Source organism: Onthophagus taurus, chromosome 2, assembly GCF_036711975.1.
Source record: "Onthophagus taurus isolate NC chromosome 2, IU_Otau_3.0, whole genome shotgun sequence".
Classification (NCBI taxonomy): domain Eukaryota; kingdom Metazoa; phylum Arthropoda; class Insecta; order Coleoptera; family Scarabaeidae; genus Onthophagus; species Onthophagus taurus.
This window is the reverse complement of record NC_091967.1, coordinates 18,371,792-18,378,247: the sequence shown is the minus strand read 5'-3', so window position 1 is coordinate 18,378,247 and position 6,456 is coordinate 18,371,792. Positions and strand designations below refer to the sequence as shown.

The 6,456-nt window shown below is 35.8% G+C and overlaps 1 non-coding gene across 1 annotated transcript; it reads left to right on the top strand.

The window, feature by feature from the left end:
- The first annotated feature begins 4,715 nt into the window (after window positions 1-4,715).
- Window positions 4,716-4,787, top strand: TRNAG-UCC (transfer RNA glycine (anticodon UCC)). The gene has a single exon. It is a non-coding gene; the product is annotated as a tRNA-Gly (tRNA).
- The last annotated feature ends 1,669 nt before the right edge of the window (window positions 4,788-6,456 follow it).

Below are 6,456 nucleotides of genomic sequence, written 5' to 3'. Positions count from 1 at the left end.
TCCCTCCCATCTCCAGTTTTCTGTTCTTTTTCTCCCACCGTTACAAAACTTCATCATCCTTGTCTTCCCCACATTCACTTCCAGCCCCTTCCCCCTAAAATATCTTTCCAATGTCTTTATCATATCTTTCATCTCCGCCGCTTCTCTCGCCATGACTACGATGCCATCCGCGTATGCTAACACATGCACCTTTCTACCTCCCACCACCAACCCTCCCATTTGCCCCTTCCCCAATCTATCCTCCAGGTCCGCCGTATACAGTGCAAACAGACTTGGGCTCAACGGACATCCCTGCCTCAGTCCCTTCGTCGTCCAGAACACGTCGCTCAGCTTATCTCCCACTTTTATCCTAGCCATAGTCTCCATGTATATTTCCTTCACTCTCGCAATTAGGTGTTCCGTGATCCCCCTCCTCCCCATCTCCTCCCACAACTTTCCCCTATCCACCTTATCAAAAGCCGCCTTCAAATCTATAAACAGGGCGTACAATTTCCCTCCCTTCTTGTCCAGCTCTCTATCTGCCAGATGCTTCAACACGTACACGTTGTCGATTGCTCCCCTTCCCTTCCGAAAGCCTGCTTGCCCATCCGGCAAAATTCCCCCCAACTCCATCTCCTCCTCCAGTCTTCCCAGCAGTATCTTCGTGTATACCTTGTATGCCGAGTCTAGTAGGTTAATTCCTCTGTAGCTCTCTACCCTTCCCTTATTACCCTTTTTATATACTGGGCAAATTACCCCCACTTTCCATCCCTCCGGAAACCCACCATACACTATTCATCCATACACTATTCATCCCCTCCAACAACTTCACTCTCACCACCCTTGATGCTTCCAACCATGCCTCGTTCTGGATCCCATCTTCCCCTGGCGCCTTTCCCTTCCGGACAGTTGGTATTTAAAGCATTAACTTACACCCTAATTTTTTCCTCTTGGGTTCGGTTTTCACCATTAATTGACATACTTTCTTAACTTCAAACAACTTCTTCTCTCCTTCGATCGCATTTTCAGGAATATCTCTTAGCACAACTTTCAATTCCATTTTATCCGTGAATTGGCAATAAATTCTTCCACTCCTTTCAATAAGTAAACAACAAAAATTTGGCAGCAACCTCAGAATCTAAGGTTGATAAAAATGATAAAGTCCAATCGTTCAATGTTATCTTTTTACTTTCTTTTTTGATTGTCTTCTAATGATCTAATGAAGTTGATCACAAAATGGTTTTTACTTTGGTCATAACTTGGTCATAATTACGATTTATCTTCTTATTAAATATACATTAATTAATTCAATTTATATGTGCACAATACTAAAAGATTTTAGTGGAAAATAGGAGATAAAAATAGAGGATTTTGATAATAAAAGAGGTTGGATAAGAAATCTTATAATAAAAGTTTTCAAATTTATTTTATGTTTTACGTTCTCAAACATAAATTTAAAAATATCAATCCACCTTTATTTTTAAGGGTTAAAGAATCATTTATATTTTCAATTAAAGTAGAGAATTCTAATTTAGGATAAGAAATAAATCTTTCTTAATTCTCATCAACGTTTGAGAATTAATCCTCATAACTGTACGGCATTATTTACAGCTAAACCGAATTCGATATAAGAAGAAAAAAATTAAATTTTAACTTCTTGTATAGTTATAAAAACACATTGGATGTATTAATCATCTATTTCTGTTTAAAGTGCAAGTTTATATGAAGAAGTTTAGATTTGTGTTCAAAGTAAAGTTGGAACATTATCTCATTTGACGGAGGTTTCCAAGTTCCATATCTCATCATCTCAACTAATTGCGTTTTTGAATGATGTATATAAATATTATAACATTTCTCCTTAATATACTTCATAAATATGAGAAAGTGAAAAGCCCGAAACATTAAGACAGTCTGCAAAAAAATAAACTTGTAATAAAAGGTTGTTACATATTTCGTAAGGTTGTTGTATGTTTAATTTAACATAAAACTTTTTAAGTAACAGAATTCTCGAATCGAGAATTAGATTACAATGTGATATCGCTTAGGAGTTCAAGAGTTTGTATAATCGGCATCCGAGACTTTAGTCGCTCGATTTTTATTACTATTTTGCTACAACCTTTCTACAACAAAGTACAATAGCAGATACGCTTACAGAGAGAGCATATTGAACTTCCCAGGTTGACGTAATAGCTGCTTCTGATTTCACGTAGTTTCTTGTTTACAACGTAAATTCGCTCGAACGTCGACAAAATATTCTAAGTAAATATCCTTTAGACGGACATGTTCTTATATAAATTTATAGGTACCCAGTGCAATTTACGAAATTATAAATGCCAAGAACGTTTTATTCTATATAAAAGCATCAATTCAGGCTGAAGTAAGCCAATAAGTTGCTTGTAGTTACCGTATTTATTCTCGATCTTGTCGGATGGACACTTAGTGTTGGTGTTCGATTGGTTCATGATTTTATTATTATGATGTATTATTAACAACATGTTATCAATTCAGGCATGTTACAAACTGCCTATAATTGTATTTTTGCATAAGTGTTTCAGATATTGCTGAAACGGTAATAAACACGAGTAAAACATTGCAAACCTATGCAACAACAGTAATATATTTAAAGTATAGCGATAAATGAAACAAATAGGTAATTACGATGTGAATTGGTGTAGTTGAATGTTGTAAATACATTCATAGAGACCTTGTTGTAATAATCATAAATATGGAATGAAAGAAGGTTCCAAGTTGCCACATTAATGATCCTATTTTATTTCAATACAAAGAAATTTATTCTTCAGGTATGTAGTCAAACATCTGGTTGTTTCATCTGGGCCTTAATCATTAGATACCAGCATATTCGTAACGGCTGTTCCATCACCTTCACCACCGTCGTTACTCGTCCACCATTTTTACTTTTGAAAGGAAAATGATGAATACTAATGAAGTATGCACTGAATTAATCGATCATGCCTTAAAATAATTTGATGTTTACCGACACACCCTCTCCAAAATCTGTCCTTCTTACGTATATAGTGAAACGTGACATAGCGCTAACCCGAGAGAAGTTAGTTCGTCAAAGTTGGTTTACATCGGGTCTCATAATAGACCTAAATTCCCGGAATACTCACTGGAATTATCAACGCATGCGAGAACATTAATTAATCCGATACTCGGAAAGCTAATTACAGTGGTCGTTGTAATATCGAATGTCCCTTTAAGAAATAATCAGAAAAAATATCTGATATAATACCGAAATGATTAAGGTTTATGTGAACAAGGAAAACAAATCGATATCCTACCATAATAATTCAGTTACATACAGAATTCGCTGATTACATTCGGATAGCTATTCAAATTAGTAAGGTTACTTGGTAGGCATACTAAACGTAGATCGTTATCGAAATCCTTCGAGACCCTTTATATTAATTCGATATGGCTCCCAAAAACAAAGGTAATCCTATGGAGATTAGTTTTCGTCAAACCAATAATTTAGTTGCCACCTTATCACCAAACCATTTCCTTCGTTTACCCAATGTAGATTATTATTACACGCTTTCTTGTAAGAATCATAATAACATGTTTACATTTCAATTTTGATCACAAATTTTGCAGATGTTCAATTTATTCCTAACTAATGTCTCTTTCTCGATACACGATGAATCGCGACAGCTACAAAGTTGGCCCTTAACGTTCGAGTCATAGGCCAAACGTTCGAGAGTTCGAGATATGGCTTTTACGGAAGCAAGTTGTATGTCGCTCGAGCTTTGGCCATACGTTTTCATTAATTGTTGTCATCCAGATGTCGTCGTCCGGAAAGTTCACATAACATCGATGTTCCGAATAGCAGGTAGAGCGGATTACCGTGTTAGCTACTAGTTTTGCAAACTATCCAACATTCGAATTCTGATTTAGTTTCTGTTTGTATTCAACTAAATTGTCATAATTCGAAAATGTATTCAAACAAATATGAATATTTTAGCACACATTATGCCTGACGATTCTGTTCAAAAATAATTAAGGTAATCATGTGAGTTTCCTAGTTTGCTGTAATTAGAATGCAAACAATATATTGACTTTACATAGATACATAGATGAATGCTAATGATGTATAATAAATTGGAGATACTTGATGACACGTAATCAGAATACACAGATGGCTGAAAGCTTTCACTGAATACGGATAGTTTTAAAATCAATACGAAGTGGTTCGAAATAAGCTTGTCGACGTGAACCGGTGTGTCCAAGTTGTTTTCAAAATTAGAGCCACCGGTCGACAGTTTCGTAGAACCTACTGTGTGCGCGAACTTTACCGTCTCGCGTATTAGGTATTCATGAATGCGAGGGCCGTTCCCTGCGCGAGGACAACTTACACAAAGTGGAAACTCGAATCCCCTTTTTCCTGCGCCTTTACCTTACGCAAGTCGCATCGCATTCCGCCTCAATATTTATGTTTGCATTTATATTAACAAGACATCGAGACCTACTGAACAAGATCGCTTCCAAGTTTTCCCATAAGTTATTAGTTTCTTATTTATCTTCTTCACATACACTTGCGTAACAAAATTAAGTTATAACATGAAATTTACGTTAAGTATAGAAGAAAATATAGAGACTTGTTAAATATTTTATTTCTTTACACTTATTTAAGGTTATTTTTGAATGAATTGGAACGTTCCGCTTCGTAGAGCTTAATAATCTTGGATGGTCCAACTCTAATAATTTATTAAACAAGCGCGATGGTGGTGTAATGGTCAGCATAGTTGCCTTCCAAGCAGTTGATCCGGGTTCGATTCCCGGCCATCGCATTATTTTTGCATTATCTACTTATTAAAATAAGCTGTTATAAAACGTTTTATATTAAATAAAATGTGAATCATAAATTAAACTTTCGGCATTATTTAAATGGTTTCGTCTACCTTATAGAAAACAAAGTCTATATGGAGAGATTACTGCCAAAGAATACAGCACTGGGATGAGAACCAGGAAACGAAATACTATACGATGAAGACAAGCAGACCCGGTAGAAGAAAATATAGAACCTCCAACATTACAAGTAGTTAGAGAAGTAATAGATGCTCAAAAATATCATGAAGCAGGTAGTACATGTAGGTATTGATGAAATTCCTACGGATATACAGGGTGTCCCGCAACGATTGTACAAAACTGCATCAGCGTATTCTATGATCAAAAATAAACAAAAAAAGCCTAATAAACATAGGTCCGAAAATGGACCATTTTCGAGATATTCAAAGATTTAGTTTCATAAGTTGATATTGTTAACATCATGAATTTAAATTTGTTTTTATAATAATTAAGTCGTTACTATGATTACGATAAGTTGTCTAATAAAAAAAAAATAATAATACTTCACGAAATTATTATTTTACTATTTAATTTAATAAAACTATTAAGTATGGCTCCTATTAATTACTCCAAGGGAGAGATGGCGGATATGGTGTATTGTTACGGACTAGCTGATGGAAATGCGTCGTTAGCAGCTCGTCATTACGCGCAAAAGTTCCCGAACAGACGATTGCCTAATAGTCACACCTTTAGCAGACTATTTCTCAGATTAAAAGAAACGGGAAGCGTAACCCACAGCCATTCCACGGAAAGACATTACACAAGGCCGGTGGAATTAGAAGAAGCAGTTTTGAGAAGAGTCGATGAAAATGCCTCAACCAGCATTAGAAGAATTTCTGCACAAGAAAACATTAACAAAACAACCGTTCACCGCATTTTAAGGGAGCAGTTGCTTTATCCTTATCATTACAACACCGTTCAAGCTCTAACTGAAAATGATGGCGAAAAAAGAGAGATTTTTTGTAGGTGGGCCATACAGGAAGAGGTAGTAAACGTCCACTTTCCCATAAACATTGTATTTACGGATGAACCAACATTTACTCAAAGCGGAATTTTTAATATTCATAATGCGCACGTTTGGAGCGATGAAAATCCCCATGCAATACTATTAACTCATCATCAGTGGCGATTCAGTGTTAATGTATGGGCTGGAGTTATAGGTGATCAGTTATTAGGTCCATTTTTTCTTCCAAAGAGATTCACAGCCGATGCTTACATACATTTTTTACAAAATGATCTTACAGAGGCATTTGATGAATTACCTCAACAAATTCTAGAAGATTGCTACTTTATGCACGATGGAGTACCAGCACATTATGCACGCGCTACTCGAGCATACTTAAATAACAGATTTGGCAATAAGTGGATTGGCCGAGGAGGTCCTGTCCCGTGGCCACCTCGTTCATCAGATTTAAATCCGTTAGATTTTTGGTTTTGGGGACATTTAAAACAAATTGTTTATTCTGAAGACGTTCAAAATGTGCAGGATTTGAAGAATAAAATTAGTAACGCATTTGACACAGTTAAACAAATTCCTGGTATCTTTGAACGCATTAGAAGTTCATTTAGAAAACATATCCGTTTGTGTTTAGAAGTAAATGATGTTTACAA